Source organism: Cervus canadensis, chromosome 28 (assembly GCF_019320065.1).
Source record: "Cervus canadensis isolate Bull #8, Minnesota chromosome 28, ASM1932006v1, whole genome shotgun sequence".
Taxonomy (NCBI): domain Eukaryota; kingdom Metazoa; phylum Chordata; class Mammalia; order Artiodactyla; family Cervidae; genus Cervus; species Cervus canadensis.
In genome coordinates, this window is record NC_057413.1 from 18,239,195 (window position 1) to 18,255,139 (window position 15,945).

The following is a 15,945-nucleotide window of genomic DNA, read 5'->3' on the forward strand; positions in this document are numbered from 1 at the left end:
TATGGTGTTACCATTTTTATCTCTTGACAAAAGGGAGAAATATCTTTTCACTTATATGCAAGACTTTGCATGATATTAACACAGGAGCACATATTGGTATTTCTCCCTAAATAAGGCTGGGAAATGTACAGAGCAGTTAACTTGCCTTGTACCTGTGTGTGTTAGTTGCTCAGTCATGTTCAATTTTTTGAGACCCTATAGACTGTAGCCTGCCAGGCTCCTCTGTCCATGGAATTCTCCAGGCAAGGATACTGGAGTGGGTTGCCATTCCCTTCTAACACAGGGGCCCGGAATCTTCCTAACACAGCGGCCGAACCCAGGTCTTCTGGATTGCAGGCAGATTCTTTACCGTATGAGCCACGTGCCTTGCACCTAACAGGCACTAAAATGTAATCTCTAAATTTTAGAATTAAAGCCCTTTAACTAAGGGCTGAGAAATAAGTATCCTTGCCAGGAACATAGGCTAGATAGTGAGAGAATCTGAACTAGAACCCAGTTGTCCTAACTCCTGTTATTTCTTGGTCTCACACAAAAGCCTGAATCATTCAATAAAGCCTGTTTATTGAATGAATTAGTGAATTAACTTTTTTCTTTAGCATGACAAGTAGTTTTGAAAATAAGAGTCAAACTAAAACCTAAAAAAAATTTGCTAAGAATTCTCTATATAGGGATTCCTTGGTGGCCCAGTAGTTCAGAATCCATCTTGCAATGCAGGGGACATTGGTTCAATCCCTGGTCTGGGAAGATCCCACATGCTGCAGGGCAACTGAGTCCCTGCTCCACAACTACTGAAGCTACACTTTGGAGCCCACAAGCCACAACTACTGAAGTCCATGCACCTAAAACCTGAGTTCTGCAACAAGAGAAGACACTGCAGTGAGAAGCCAACACACCGCAAGTAGAGTAGCCCCTACTTGCCACAACTAGAGAAAGCCCATGCACAAAAACAAAGGCCCAGCACAGCCAAAAATAAATAAATAAATATTTTAAAAACAAAAAGAAGAGAACTCTACACATGTACCAATTTGAGTACGTGATCTATATTCTGTGATTGCTTTTGTAGAAGTTATGATCTTAATCTATAAATGGTACTTTTAATTTCACTATTATAAAGATTTAGTTTGATTTTCTTTCAAAGAAACAAACATAGCAACATATTTATATAACATGTTTCAGTGAACTGCACGATGGTTATTTATTTGAGAATTACTCACCCATGGCTAATTTTTAGTTACAGATTGATAACCACCTGTCACCACACACTTCTCAGCTGCTACTCTTTAGATGATATATGTGTGCAGATAAAAGTCTTTTTCACATACTGTAACCAAAATATATCTCTGACTTACATGTGGTATGTCTTTATTAATATTGTAACTCTTTCTATAAAAGAGATAAGATATATTGCAAAGGCACGCTGTAATTAACTTCAGCTTTCCCCTGCCTCTCCCACTACTTCTTTCCAACAAGAACAACAAAAAGCCATGTCACAAATCCTATTGGAATATGGTACTACTTACAGAGATTTATATGGGCATCTGTTATTCACAGCACCGATATAATAAACAGAGTTCTTCACTCTCTATGTGTATTCAAAAACTGATTTTGTGTTTCAAATGTTTTTGATGAATCTAAAAAGCTTAGTTGTAGGGTGTCCCCAAACAGAGGTACTATTTCTAATGGACTCAGAGGCCCAGAGGTTTGGAGTAAGCATCACACGGCTCAGTGGTCAAGTGCATCAGTGCTGTGTCAACACCTGGACTGTATTCTCAGGTCTTCAACCTGACAAGTCTGTGACATTGCACAGTGTCTTTAAGTCATGCTAAGAAACTGCTTAATATTAAGCAATTCTAAAATGTAGGCAATATTATTACCTAAGTTCAGTTCAGTTCAGCTGCTCAGTCATGTCTGACTCTTTGCAACCCCATGGACCACAGCACGCCAGGCCTGCCTGTCCATCACCAACTCCCAGAGTCTACCCAAACTCGTGTCCATTGAGTCGGTGATGTCATCCAGCCATCTCATCCTCTGTTGTCCCCTTCTCCTCCCACCTTCAATCTTTCCCAGCATCAGGGTCTTTTCAAATGAGTCAGTTCTTCACATCAGGTGGCCAAAGTACTAGAGTTTCAGCTTCAACATCAGTCCTTCCAATGAACACCCGGGACTAATCTCCTTTAGGATGGACTGTTTGGATCTACTTGCAGTCCAAGGGACTCTCAAGAGTCTTCTCCAACACCACACTTTAAAAGCATCAATTCTTCGGCCCTTGGCTTTCTTTATTATATATTATTACCTAAGCCAAAAGATTTTTGATTAAATGAGATTGATGTACTTAAAGTACCTAGAACATGGTACTCAAGAAGTCTCAACTATTATTTTTGGAATGAAGCTCATCAGTCAATCAATTTCATTTCCTCTCAATGAAGATATTCCATCTGAAAACTCCCCAGTGGGTCATAATCCAGATTCTGGTAAAATACTTCCAATATAGGCATACTTGCTAAAATTTTCTCTTCTGTTACTTGATACTACTAAGTGCAGGAAGTCTATCATTGTGTTGAGCTAGTATCTGCTTCCTCATAACTACTTTTATTTATTTTAGTCCTGTACTGTGAGAAAATCTGCATAAACACAATGGCAGTCCTTTAACTATTATGAGTATTTATCCTAACCTTATATAAATTATCCTTTATGCTACTCTGAGATTCTTATTGATATATAAATAGTTAATTAAATAGTTAGTCTTTTCAAGTTAAACTGAAAAGCATTTGAAAATATTTTCTGTTTTTCCACAGACTATTCACCTCCATTGAGTAGATGATTTTGGGAAAGGGGCTTAGCAATAATAGCATTGTGGCCATAATAAATATCTTTTCAGCTTTTGTTCCCAAAGTTATTATCTTTTTCAAACAAAATTATAAATTAATAATAATTCATGTACATCATCTGATTATTTCCTCAAACTAGTACTACATATACTTGCTGGCAGTCAGATAATAACAAAATGTGTTGTCTAGATATTTAGTCTCTCTAAATCTTAAAATAAGTTTTGTTTGTATGTTTTCTATTTTGCTTATTTCTATAGCTCTGAATAACAATTTTTTCATGCCTTTAAAAAAAATCTGATAGGAGGTTTTATTTAACAACTTATTTAACCATAAACAGATTTTCTCCTCAGTCTATTTATGGAAATAACATCTATTTTTGAAGTTATGGGAATAAAATTTCTAAATTATAAATTGAAAATTTTATGTAAAAGTTTTATATTTACCTTTATACTATTTTCACTTTTATTTTAATCCTCTTACCACCATCAAATGACACACCTATTCAATAGTTAATTTTTCTCCTTTTCCTACTATTTCCACTGTAAATTTCCCTTAAGCTATAAATCTTTTAGAATTCTTAAGGGAAACTCTATTGGATATTTCTCTTTATGGTCTATCTTCTCAACGACATTCAATTGTCTGAGCTTTTATTCAGCATATCCCTAAAGACAATCTTTTAGATCCATGGAGCTTAACACATTTTTCTCCAGCACACTATAATCTCTAGTTTTCTTTGTTCATACAGGTTTGAAATCTACAGTCTTTGTAGTACAGAGAATCAGAGGTTCATTTTTTATTGTGCTGATTTAAGGAGCTCATAGTTAACAATGCCAACCTTGATTTTTCTTTTCTTGAAGAAAATAATAACCACCTCTTATAAAAATACCAGAGCTATTTATATTATGCTAAAGTTCTTTTTATTCTATTTGCTAATAATGTATTGCTGCAGTGCTTTTTTGATAGATTACTGTAACTTGCAATTTACACCAGCCATCATACATGCAATGCACTGTTGCAATTTTGAAAGTATTCAATAATGTGTAAAATATTGGCTTTCATTTTTAAGTGGTATACAGTAAGTTCCTAATTATTTGTACTAATGCAAAGGAACAAAACTGGGGATAACACTAAATACCAGATAAATCCCAGCATCTAAATGATGCTTAAGAGTATCTGGGATTCTGAAAACTGCATAAGATATAATCAAATTATGCATTGATAATTTGCATTGATATTACTGGGATCAGAATTTGAAACTGCACATTTTCCTTATCTTGCTCACCTAAATTTCTCTATCTCTCAGTGCAGAACTATATCATCTATCTCTCAGACTGATAAAAAGAAATCACCTCGAAAGAGATAACTTCTTTCAAAATTTTCTACAGAACAACAAAGATATAGGTAATTGGGAATGGAGGAGATAAATATCTCAGCAAAAGAAATAGAAAGTCGACTATTATTGGCACAATGTGTAGCAAAAGAGACTTGTTATAACATGCTGGTTTGATTATATGCAAACAGTCTTTGTAATCTTCATTATCATGCATTGAACATCCATTCTCTACTAGACAGCTTGCCTCTTTATACCACTTAATACTCATGGTAACTCTCTAAGCATATATTACAATCCTAAATTTACACCGATAAAAATTTACTTACCCAGAGAGGGTGAGTAAATTGCCAAGTATACATAGATACTATCTATGTAAGTTGCTGAATGAAGGATTTAAAATAAATTAAATTCAGGCCAAGTTCATGGATTACTGCTATGGATTTCCACAGTAAGTTATCCTACGCCTCCACTATTAGAAATTTAGTCTTATCACATCTCTAAGCAGGGCTCATCTCTTTTCTCTAACGGGGCATTTTCTCCTCTTTTCTCTGATACTGGCAGCACAAAACAATGTCTCCTGATCTGTGCCATCCTCTGAAACATCTCTGCGAGGTCTTTGGAGTCTTCACTTGAATGCAAATGATGCTTAAAGATTTACTCTCTTTAGTCGAAGAATGGAGCAGGCATTTTATGTTCTCTGAAGAAGTCAGATTTATCACATATGCTGCTGTCCTGGACCTGCTGTCTTGCCTATGGGAGGGGGCACCAATTGGTGCCTGTAATCAGTCATGCATTGTGTATGCTCAGCACCCTTCTTACGGTCAGGTCTGGCCATATTTCCCACAGTCTGAAATTTATTCCCGTCAGCCTGTACCCTAGCAGCAGATAGTTTGTCTCTTTGATATGTTATTGGCTTCTAGAAGCCTGACAGTTTTCCCTGTGTAGTTTTAATACATACTGATGAGTTTCCTGAACTGTTATGTACCCTCAAAAATCCTTACAGTACCTCAAAGGCATTTCACATTATTTACTATTTCGCAATGTGGGGGGGTCTCTGGACTACTAGAGATTCTTCAAGGTACCAAAAGGGTTTGAGAAGCTTATTTTCAAAATTCAAGAAACTTAGAGGAAATGGTGTTTCCAGAAAAGGTAAAGTTGTAGAGGTTCCACATAGCACTGAATTCTTTGAAAATGGCAACCCACTCCAGTACCCTTGCCTGGAAAATCCCATGGACAGAGGAGCCTGGTGTGCTACAGTCCATGGGGTCGCAAAGAGTAGGACACGACTGAGCAACTTCACTTTCTTTCTTTCATACTAATTCACTCTGATTACCCACTTAATCAGTGCTCACTAGAATCTCTGTTTAAGAGTTGTGAATAGCACTGACTTTTAAATATTAAAAACTAATCAGTCAGTACTTCATAAAAGTAGTTTTTACTGACTAAATTCCAAACCATGGAGTCCAGAAAGAGAAGGTAATTTGATGGTTCCTTGGAGAAGACAAGTTTGAGAACTACTATTTTAATAGTAATAATATTATTACTAGCACATTATTATTAGCACATTAAATAATGTACTCAGTTTCTATTGAGTGCCTACCACGAATCATACAATGTGTTAAGTGTCTCTTCGTGCACTAATTTTTTAAACCTTGGAACATGTCCAAAATAGATGACATTGCCTCCTTTTTATATAGTCAAAGTGTAAAAGCTGATTTATCCACATTTTCAATGTTAGAAAACCCTTGTTCTTTGTACTGCCTTACAGAGGCCTCTACTGTAAAAGAAGTAATGGTCTATGTAAGTATAGACAGTCAGATTGAATAAGCTGATTTTAAAAATTATCCACTTTTAAGAATTTACCTGAATTAAATTTTCCCATTCTGGTCCATTTTAGTTCACTGATTCCTAAGATGTCAATGTTCACTCTTGCCATCTCCTGTTTGACCACTTCCAATTTATCTTGATTCATGGACCTAAAAGTCCAGGTTCCTGTGTAGTATTGTTCTTTACAGCATCAGACTTTACTTCCATCCCCAGTCACAACCACAACTGAGTGTTGTTTCCACTTTGGCTCCATCTCTGTATTCTTTCTGGAGTTATTTCTCCACTCTTCTCCAGTAGCATACTGGGCACCTACCGACCTGGGGAGTTCATCTGTCAGTGTCCTCTTTTTGCCTTTTCATACTGTTCATGGGGTCCTCAAGGCAAGAATACTGAAGTGGTTTGCCATTCCCTTCTCCAGTGGACCACGTTTTGTCAGAGCCCTTCACCATGACTTGCCCGTCTTGGGTGGCCCTACACGGCATGGTTCATAACTTCATTAGTTAGACAAGGCTGTGATCCAGGTGATCAGTTTGGTTAGTTTTCTGTGATTGTGCTTTTCATTCTTTCTGCCCTCTGATAGATAAGGATAAGAGACTTATGGAAGCTTCCTGATGGGAGGGACTGATTGTGGGGGAATCTGGGTCTTCTTCTGATGGGCGGGGCTGTGTTCAGTAAATCTTATCCGATTTTCTGTTGACGGGCAGGGCTGTGTTCCCGCAACCTCCTTCAAAAGGACTTAGGCCATCACTGTTGTATTCAGTGCCCTTGACCCTGCAGCAGGCCACTGTCAACCCACGCCTCCACCAGAGACTCCTGGACACTCACAGGAAAGTCTGGCTCAGTCTCTTGTGGGGTCACTGCTCCTTTCTCCTGGGTGCTTGTATGCACAAGGTTATGTTTGTGCCCTCCAAGTGTTTGTTTCCCCGGTCTTGTGGAAGTTCTATAATCAAGTCTCACTGGCCTCCAAAGTCAAATTCCCTGGAGCTCCTCAGTCCCTTTGCCAGATCCCCCAGTTGAGAAATCTGTTGTGGGTCCTAGAACTTTCATAACAGTGCAAAACTTCTTTGGTATAATTGTTCTCCTGTTTCTGGGTCATCAACTTGGTGGCTCTATGACAGGGCTAATGGCAACCTCCTCCAAGATGACTTATGCCACATGCCGTGCCTCCCAGGTCTGATGCAGTCAGAGCCCCTGTCCCCATGGCAGGCCATTGCTGACCCGTGCCTCCACAGGAGACACTCAAACGCAAGTCTGGTTCAGTCTCTTGTGGGGTCTCTGGGTCCTGGTGCACACAAGGATTTGTTTCAGCCCTCTGTTTGACTGTGTATATCTGATTTTGGATCCGATTTTGATTGTGTGAATCACAACCAACTGTGGAAAATTCTTAAAGAGATGGGAATACCAGACCATCTTACCTGCCTCCTGAGAAATCTTTATGCAGGTCAAGAAGCAACAATTAGAACCGGACATGACCACAGAGTTGCAAAGAGTTGGACACAACTGAGCAACCAAGCATGCACATAAAGAAAAAATAAACTTTATCCTGTCTTCAAGAGAGCAGATAGCTTCACAACTTGGTGCAAGTTAACCTCCAGTTAGGCTTCTACCCATCCAAGGAGACTGAGAAATAGGAGCTCTATCTTCCTTGATGATTACAATTCAAAAGGGTGACTCCCAGCTCCTTGCATAAGACATTCTTCAGTTGTAAAACTGGCAAGAGGCTTTTAAGAAGATTTACATCTCAAAGGGGCAGAGAAAGAATTGACAATGAAAAGTCTTCTAATGTAAATGCTCTAAGAAAAGGAAGGCCAGGCCCTAGAGTCAGAAAGAAGCCTAACTAAAATTATAGTCAAGCTGGGCGACATGCTAAGACTGCCTTGGTCCCTGTCAAGCTTTCAAAATGCACCTTACTCTGTTCATATGTCACATAATTACAGAATCAATTACAGAATCACTTACTGCCCTAAGATGGTAATAAGAATTTACTATTCAGCTTAAGCTGTTCAAAAAGTGATGAACAATAAGAGTATTATTTTTTTCACAGAAGGCAATATGAAGTTTACATTCTGCCATTTATAATAGATTTTCTTTTTGCCCAGAAGTTTATATTAAAATATTCTACAAGTAAAAAAAAAAAAAAGACTGGTTCGAAACTGGAAAAGGAGTACATCAAGGCTGTATAGTGTCACCCTGCTTATTTAACTTATATGCAGAGTACATCATGAGAAATGCTGGGCTAGATGAACACAAGCTGGAATCAAGATTGCAGGGAGAAATATCAATAACCTCAGATATGTAGATGACACCACCCTTACAGAAGAAAGTGAAGAGGAGCTAAAGAGCCTCTTGATGTAAATGAAAGAGAAGAGTGAAAAAGCCGGTTTAAAACTTAACATTCAAAAAACAAAGATAATGGCATCTGGTCCCATCACTTCATGGCAAACAGATGGGGAAACAATGGAAACAATGAGTGACTTTATTTTCTTGGGCTCCAAAATCATTGCAGATGGAGACTGCAGCCATGAAATTAAGACACTTGCTCTTTGGAAGAAAAGCTTTGACAAATCTAGATAGAATATTAGCAGAGACATTGCTGTGTCGACAAAGGTCCGTCTAGTCAAAGCTATGGCTTTTCAGTAGTCATGTATGGATGTGAGAGTTGGACCATAAAGAAAGCTGAGGGCTGAAGAATTGATGCTTTTGAACGTGGTGTTGGAGAAGACTCTTGAGAGTCCCTTGGACTGCAAGGAGATCCAACCAGTCCATCCTAAAGGAAATCAATCCTGAATATTCATTGGAATGACTAATGCTGAAGCTGAAACTCCAATACTTTGGCCACCTGATGCAAAGAGCCAACTCATTGGGAAAGACCCTGGTGCTGGGAAAGATTGAAGGCCGGAGGAGAAAGGGATGACAGAGGATGAGATGGTTGGATGGCATCACCAACTTGGTGGGCATGAGTTTGAACAAGCTCCAGGAGTTGGTGATGTACAGGAAAGCCTGGCATGATGCAGTCCATGGGGTCACAAGGAGTTGGACACGACTGAGTAACTGAACTGACTGAGAATTTACCTAATTAATTCAAAGATTTTCTGATTATATGATAAAGTAAACCATGCAACTGTTATCCACTACTCTACCATATAGACAGAAAACACACTTAGTATAAATAAATCAGTATTTTCTGTACATATTCAGAGCCAGGTCTCTATTTTTATTACACTGAAGAGACAATGAGGAGGCTACTTCTTCGTGAGTAGCAGAATAGACTTCGAGTCACGACTCTAGTGATTTGGAAAGGTACCTGAGTGTTACGAGGTACACCTCTAAGGTGAGCATTCCTGAAAGATCAGCAGAATCTTACATTTAACAATAGAGTTACATAATACAATAGTCTTACCTTTATGCATTTACTTATTATTATAGTACTCACCAAAGGAAGTATATTATTTCTAACTTTTCTTCCTTTTAATCTATATCTATCTGGCTCCATGATGTTTATTGGTTTTTCCCTCACTACAACTCAGTCTGCAGCAGCTTCCCTAGTGTTATTGATTTTGAGAGATATTATTTTTAATTTATTCTTAAAACATAATATGATCTGTTAAATCACTTCCAGTGACATGTTAAAATGTCATTCTCCCGATGACATGTTAAAATTTCAGGGAATGTTTTTTCTAATTATTCTTTCATCAATTTGGAATTATATTAAAGTCTTACATTGAGTTTTTTTTCCCAATTTATGATCATCTCCCAGTCAAATACTCAGCCTGTCAAATAATTCATAATCTGTATCTAAGTTCATAAATGCTAGCATTTACATGAAAGAATCCCCTGTCACAGATGGACTTCACACTGAGAGGCTAAGAATGAGTCTGTCATGCAAATAATTACCCCCTAATTTATGGGTTTCATAATTAGATTTGCTTTTCTATATTGGATTTTGTAAAATCTGGATCTAGTTGGAAGAAAATAGCAAAAACTAATACTAAGGTGATAGCATAATATTTTATAAACTTCACTGTGAAATACAGGAGCCTGGCTAACCCTAACCTTGCTCCATTTTAAAGTCCTCCTCCAAGTCACCAAAAGTCTAGAACCAGTTGGTGTTGGCTCCGCCTCAACCTTCCACATCCAAATTTTCAGCAAGTTATTTAGCATAATTTATAATTATATAGCATAAAAGAAGAGACAGGATTTATGAAAATATATTGATAGCAATGAAGAATAAAAAATTTCATCAAAACTGGACAAGTGTAGGGTATAAATAAGGGCTTTATTCTTAAGCAGTGACTAACCAGAAAAAAGGCTGACACAGAGAGGTAACATCAGGAGGGCTGAGTCATGAACTTCTCCGTTGGTCTAATGAAAAAACTTCAAGCAATATGGCATCATTCTGTAACTTTGGTATAACCAATGCACCAATTCAGGGTGTGGTTACCAGAAAAAGGGGTTTCTCCATGTGAAGAAATGATTCTCACAGTCTATAGCGCAAATAAATAGCACACTGTGAAGCCAGGCAGGCAACATCTACAACAGCAGAGAATATGTCCATGCTATATTACAGTATCAGGAAGTCTATCATGCATCAGTAAATTTAGCCATATATTGTTTTTGTTTAGTGGATCACTCGTGTCTGAACTTTTTGTGACATATATTAGCAACTGAATAATAATATCAACACTATGTGCAATCAGAATCCTTATCTTTGTGTGTGTGTGTGAGTCGCTTCAGTCATGTCTGACTCTTTGCGACTCCATGGACGGTAGCCTGCCAGGTTCCTCTGTCTGTGGAATTCTCCAGGCAAGAATATTGGAGTGGGTCGTCATGCCCTTCTCCATGATCTTTTTAGGTCATTAAAAGACATCAGAGTGCACAGGATATAGCTAAAAGGTGGCTGGATTGAGATGAGACTTGATCCTACCCCACACTAGTTATGTAACTGTCACCAAAGGATCTCTTTCTTATTTTTTAATTTGTTAAATTATGGAATTGTTGTTGTTGTTTAGTCACTAAGTCATGTCCGACTCTCTGCAACCCCATGGACTATAGCCCGCCAGGTTTCACTCTCCATGGGATTTCCCAGGCAAGATACTGGAGTGGGTTGCCATTTCCTTCTCCAGGGGATCTTTCCAACCCGGGATCAAACCTACATCGTCTGCATTGGCAGGCAGATTCTTTACCACTGAGCCAGCAGGTAAGCCCAGATTATGGAATACCATTTAACTAGATGATCTCTATGGTCCTTTCACGCTACAATTCTATCACCTCTATAACAAATATGTGTGTGTGAATATGGGAGAAATAAAAACTAAGCCTCAGCTATTAGAGAAATAATCTTTCAAATAACTATTCCTAAATTAGAGGTATTTCATGAGCTAGTTAATGAAGGTATAATAAATTAAGTTTTCATAGTGACCATCTACATCGACAAATGAGTCAGCAGTACAATCTTCTAATGATCTTAACACAACCACTGGCAATTACTCAAGCAAAAGTTTAAAAATATTTTCTCCTAATAGAGCATAAGCAGATTGATTTTGATGTTTGGAGGGTCTGTAGGATAGTTCTTGTGGTCCATAAATGAAGTGAATTTTGGTGATTTCTCTGTTCATGCACAGGATATCACATTACATCCCTCCCAGTAATCAATGGTTCTTAACGATGCCATTCAATACTTAAAGGTCTCACCAGCCTATCAGTAGAGATAGGGATTCATTAAGTAATAATACACATTTATTTGGTCTTTGCTCTACAAATTCAAAGACCTGCAGATCTTCAGCTCAAAACATTTCTCTCTGGCCCCTAGGATTTTCTATCCAATTCATATCTATCTTAGTTTCAACCTGGTATTTTTTGTTTTACTTCCTTTCACAGTTCTACACAACTCCTTAAATTCCTAGATTTTTAGCATGCTCTATCTTATCTCCTGCTTCTAATCTAAGAATTTAGGAATGGAAATATATATCCCAGTCCAATAAGTCAGTCTCTAAATCACTCTTCATACTCCTTGCCAGGATGCTTCCATTTATCAATTCTTGAAGATTTGAATGCCAAACCTCAAATACAGCTGCAGAGTTGAGCTGTATCCTCATGAGATTAAACAGAGAAAAGCTGATAACTGCAGGAAATGAAACTTGGATCAAATCATCACTGTTTGACACTAATTCCTAGGATTGAGGAAGAACAATAATTTAGTTTTATTTAATATCACTTGAACATGAAACTAAAAGAAATACTCAGAAAATAGACAAACTTTGAAGAGCACAATGGGACTATTAACTACCTAGATCTATACATATTACATTTAACAATATGGTCTAAGATTATTGGGGTTTTGAATGATAAAATAATAAGAATAAATTACAGTTAGTTCATGGTCAATTAAACCTTTAATTCAAAATATCAACTGTCGCTGATATTTTAAAACATCACTGAGTGATAAAACAAATCTAAGAGTCTAGGAACGCTGAAGTAGATAGAATTTGCAATATGTAATACCAGGATTAACACTGTATAATGAAAGAGCTTCAGGAAGCTGAGTTCACTATGAGTCTATTGCTGAATACTAGACTTTTCCCCTTTGATAGGCACAGAGTAGACTGCATTCAGCTACACAGTGGATTGGTGAGCTGTGAGCTGAACGGTTCCCAAGCCACACAGTTCCAAGATCTATTTGAGTTCTAATAAGCCAGGGTGGAGAGTCTTCATCAACACCAAGAGCCCTCAGTAGAACCAACTAAGAAGTCATGCCTTGGCAGTAGAGCTCAACTAGCCTCAGTGTAAAGACTTTTCCAAACTTGCCCTAACTAAGATTAAAAACACTTCTGATAATGATCAAACCAGTTTTCAAGTAACTTAACTGACTTCAAGAACAAATGCCAAGGATCTTTAATAGAATATACTACGTTAGTTTGCTGGGCTGGGGTAAGAAAGTACTACAAACTAATGGGGATCTATCCTGAAGGAAATCAGTCCTGAATATTCATTGGAAGGACTGATGCTAAAGCTGAAACTCCAATACCTTGGCCACCTAATGCAAAGAACTGACTCCTTGGAAAAGCCCCTGATGCTGGGAAAGACTGAGGCAGGAGAAGGGGTTGACAGAGGGTGAGATGATTAGTTGTCATCACCAACTCGATGGACATGAGTTTGGGCAAGCTCTGGGAGTTGGTGATGGACAGGGAAGTCTGGCGTGCTGCACTGCACGGGGTCGCAAAAGAGTAGGACACGACTGAGCAATTGAACTGAACTGACTGTCACAACAGAAATGTATTGTCTCACAGTTCCGGAAGTCTTAGACCAAGGTGTCAGCAGGCTTGGTTGTTTCTGAGGGCTGTAAGGGGAGGCTCTATTCCAGGGCTCTTTCTGGCATTGTGGATAGTCATATCCATGTCCACATGATATTCTTCCTATATATATACCATAACCAAATTCCCTCCTGTTATAAGGACAAAAGTAATATTGAATTAGGGGATATTCTCCTTCAGTATTACCTCATCTTAACCACATATTTATATCTGTAACGACCCTATTTCCAAATAAGGTCACATTCTGAGGTACTGGGGGTTAGGTACCTAGGTTAGGACTTCAGTATATGAATTTTTGGGAGGAGGGCACACAATTCAACCTATAGCATACATCAAATCCCAGCAATCAAATAAGTGAAATTCTAAATTCCAGGATGAAAAAAAAAAATTCCCAGTCATAAAATAAGCAGGAAAATCTGATCCATATGTAGAAGGTAGATGCAGTGCAGTGAACACATGCTCAGTTATGTCTGACTCTTTGTGACCCCAGGGACTGTAGCCAGCCAGGCTCCTCTGTCCATGGGATTCTCTAAACAAGAATACTGGAGTGAGGAGCCATTTCCTTCTCCAGGGCATCATCCCAACCCAGGGATGGAACCGAAGTCTCTTTCATTTCCTGCACTGGCAGGCAGATTCTCTACCACTAGTGTCATCTGGGAAGCCCATATAAGTCAAAGGAAACAGAAGCATAAAATGACAGAGATAATGAAATTAGAAAAAAGAACACTGGAAAAGCTATTATAAATGCCCTCCTGAATTTAAAAGAAAACATCATCTTGAATAGAAGAGAAATGTAAACTATGAATAAGTATCAAATAAAACTTCCTACAATTGAAAAAAAAAATACATTAGGTGAAAATATTCACTGATGATATTAATAGATTAGATAAGACAGATGATCAAAATACATGAAGATATAGCCAAAGAAACTATCTAAAATGAATCATAGAAAAATACAGTGACCTATGGGACAAACCAAGCAAACCAGTGCATCTAAAAAATGCATAGTTGGAGTCCCAGAAGAAAGACAGGTAGAAAGCACAGTATTTGAAAAATTAATGGCTGAAATTTTTGGAAATATAAACTTTATAAATTGACAGACTCAAAGTTCAATAAATCATAATAAAATCATGCTGAGGCATAGCATGACAAACATTTTGAAAATCAGAAATAAAGAATAAAGCTTTAAAGAATCCAGGTGAAGTAAAGGGGATAACATTTACACAGAGAATCAAAAACATATATAACTAAACTTCACAAGTACAAATACACATGCCAGAAGGCAATAGAATGACCTGTTCAAAGTGCTAAACAGTGGGGTGGAAAACACTATAAACACAGAATTTTATATTCAGCAAAAATATCTTTTAAAAATGAAAAGAAAATGATTTTTCAAACAGAAGTTTAGAGCTGAGAGAATTTACTGTCAGACTACTTGAATGACAAGTGTTAAAGTTCTTGAAGCAGAAGTATAGTATCAGACAGTGGCTTGGATCTACATAAAGAAGAGTTTTAGAAATAGTAAAAGTAGAGATAAATATAAAACATTTTTCCCTATTTTATATTTTCTAAAATGAAGCTAAGAGTTTAAAACAAAAATTATAACATGTATTAAGGGGATTATATACATATGAAAAGGTAAAATGTGTGGCAAAATAAAAAGGATGGGGGGAATGGAATTATAATATTGTGAGGGTCATACATTATATGAGAAATGGTTATTATATTAGTTGTAGGTAGACTGTGAGAAGTTAGAGATATATTTTGCAGAAGCTAGAGCTATTGCTAAAAATGGTAGCTTAAAAATAATTTCCCAAGAGTATTGTAACACATGTGCTTAGTTGTGTCTGACTCTTTGCGGCCCCATGGATTCACAACCCGCCAGGCTCTTCTGTCTATGGGGTTTCCAGGGCAAGAATACTAGAGTGGGTTGCCATTTCCTACTCCAGGGGATCTCCCTCACCCAGGGATAGAACCCATGTCTCTGTGTCTCCTGCATTGGCAGGAGGGTTCTTTACCCCTAAAGCCACCTGGGAAGCCCAAATAATAAAAATACCAGCATAAAAATAAGCTAACAATGGTGATAATATGGGATACTGAAAAACAGTTAAAATAAGAGAGAGCTGACAAAGACTGAAAAAAGCAATGAAGAATAGATGGTACAATCAGAAGACGAATAGCAAAGAGGCAGATAAAATAGCAGTCATATTGATAATACTAATAAAATTATATATAAATATTTGAACACACCAATACAAAGACAGAGTGTGTTAAGTTGATTTTTTAAAAGGCCTGTCTACAGGAAAACATTTTAAATATAAAGACAGAGATAGATTAAAAGTAAAATTATGAGAAAGTTTTATTCTGCAAACACTAATCATAACAAAACTGAAGTGACTGTATTAACAACAGATATACAATACTTCAGGACTAAAACTATTGAAGGACTAAAGAGAGACATTTTATACTAATTACAGTGTTAACTCATTAAAGAGACTTCAACAACTCATCCCTGAGTAACTGACAGGAAAAATAGGCAGAAAGTCAGTAAGAAAATAGAGACCCAAACAATAAAATCAGCCAAATTTATCTAATATTTGTAGAACCATATGCACACTAACAAGTCCATATTATTTTCAAGTGCATA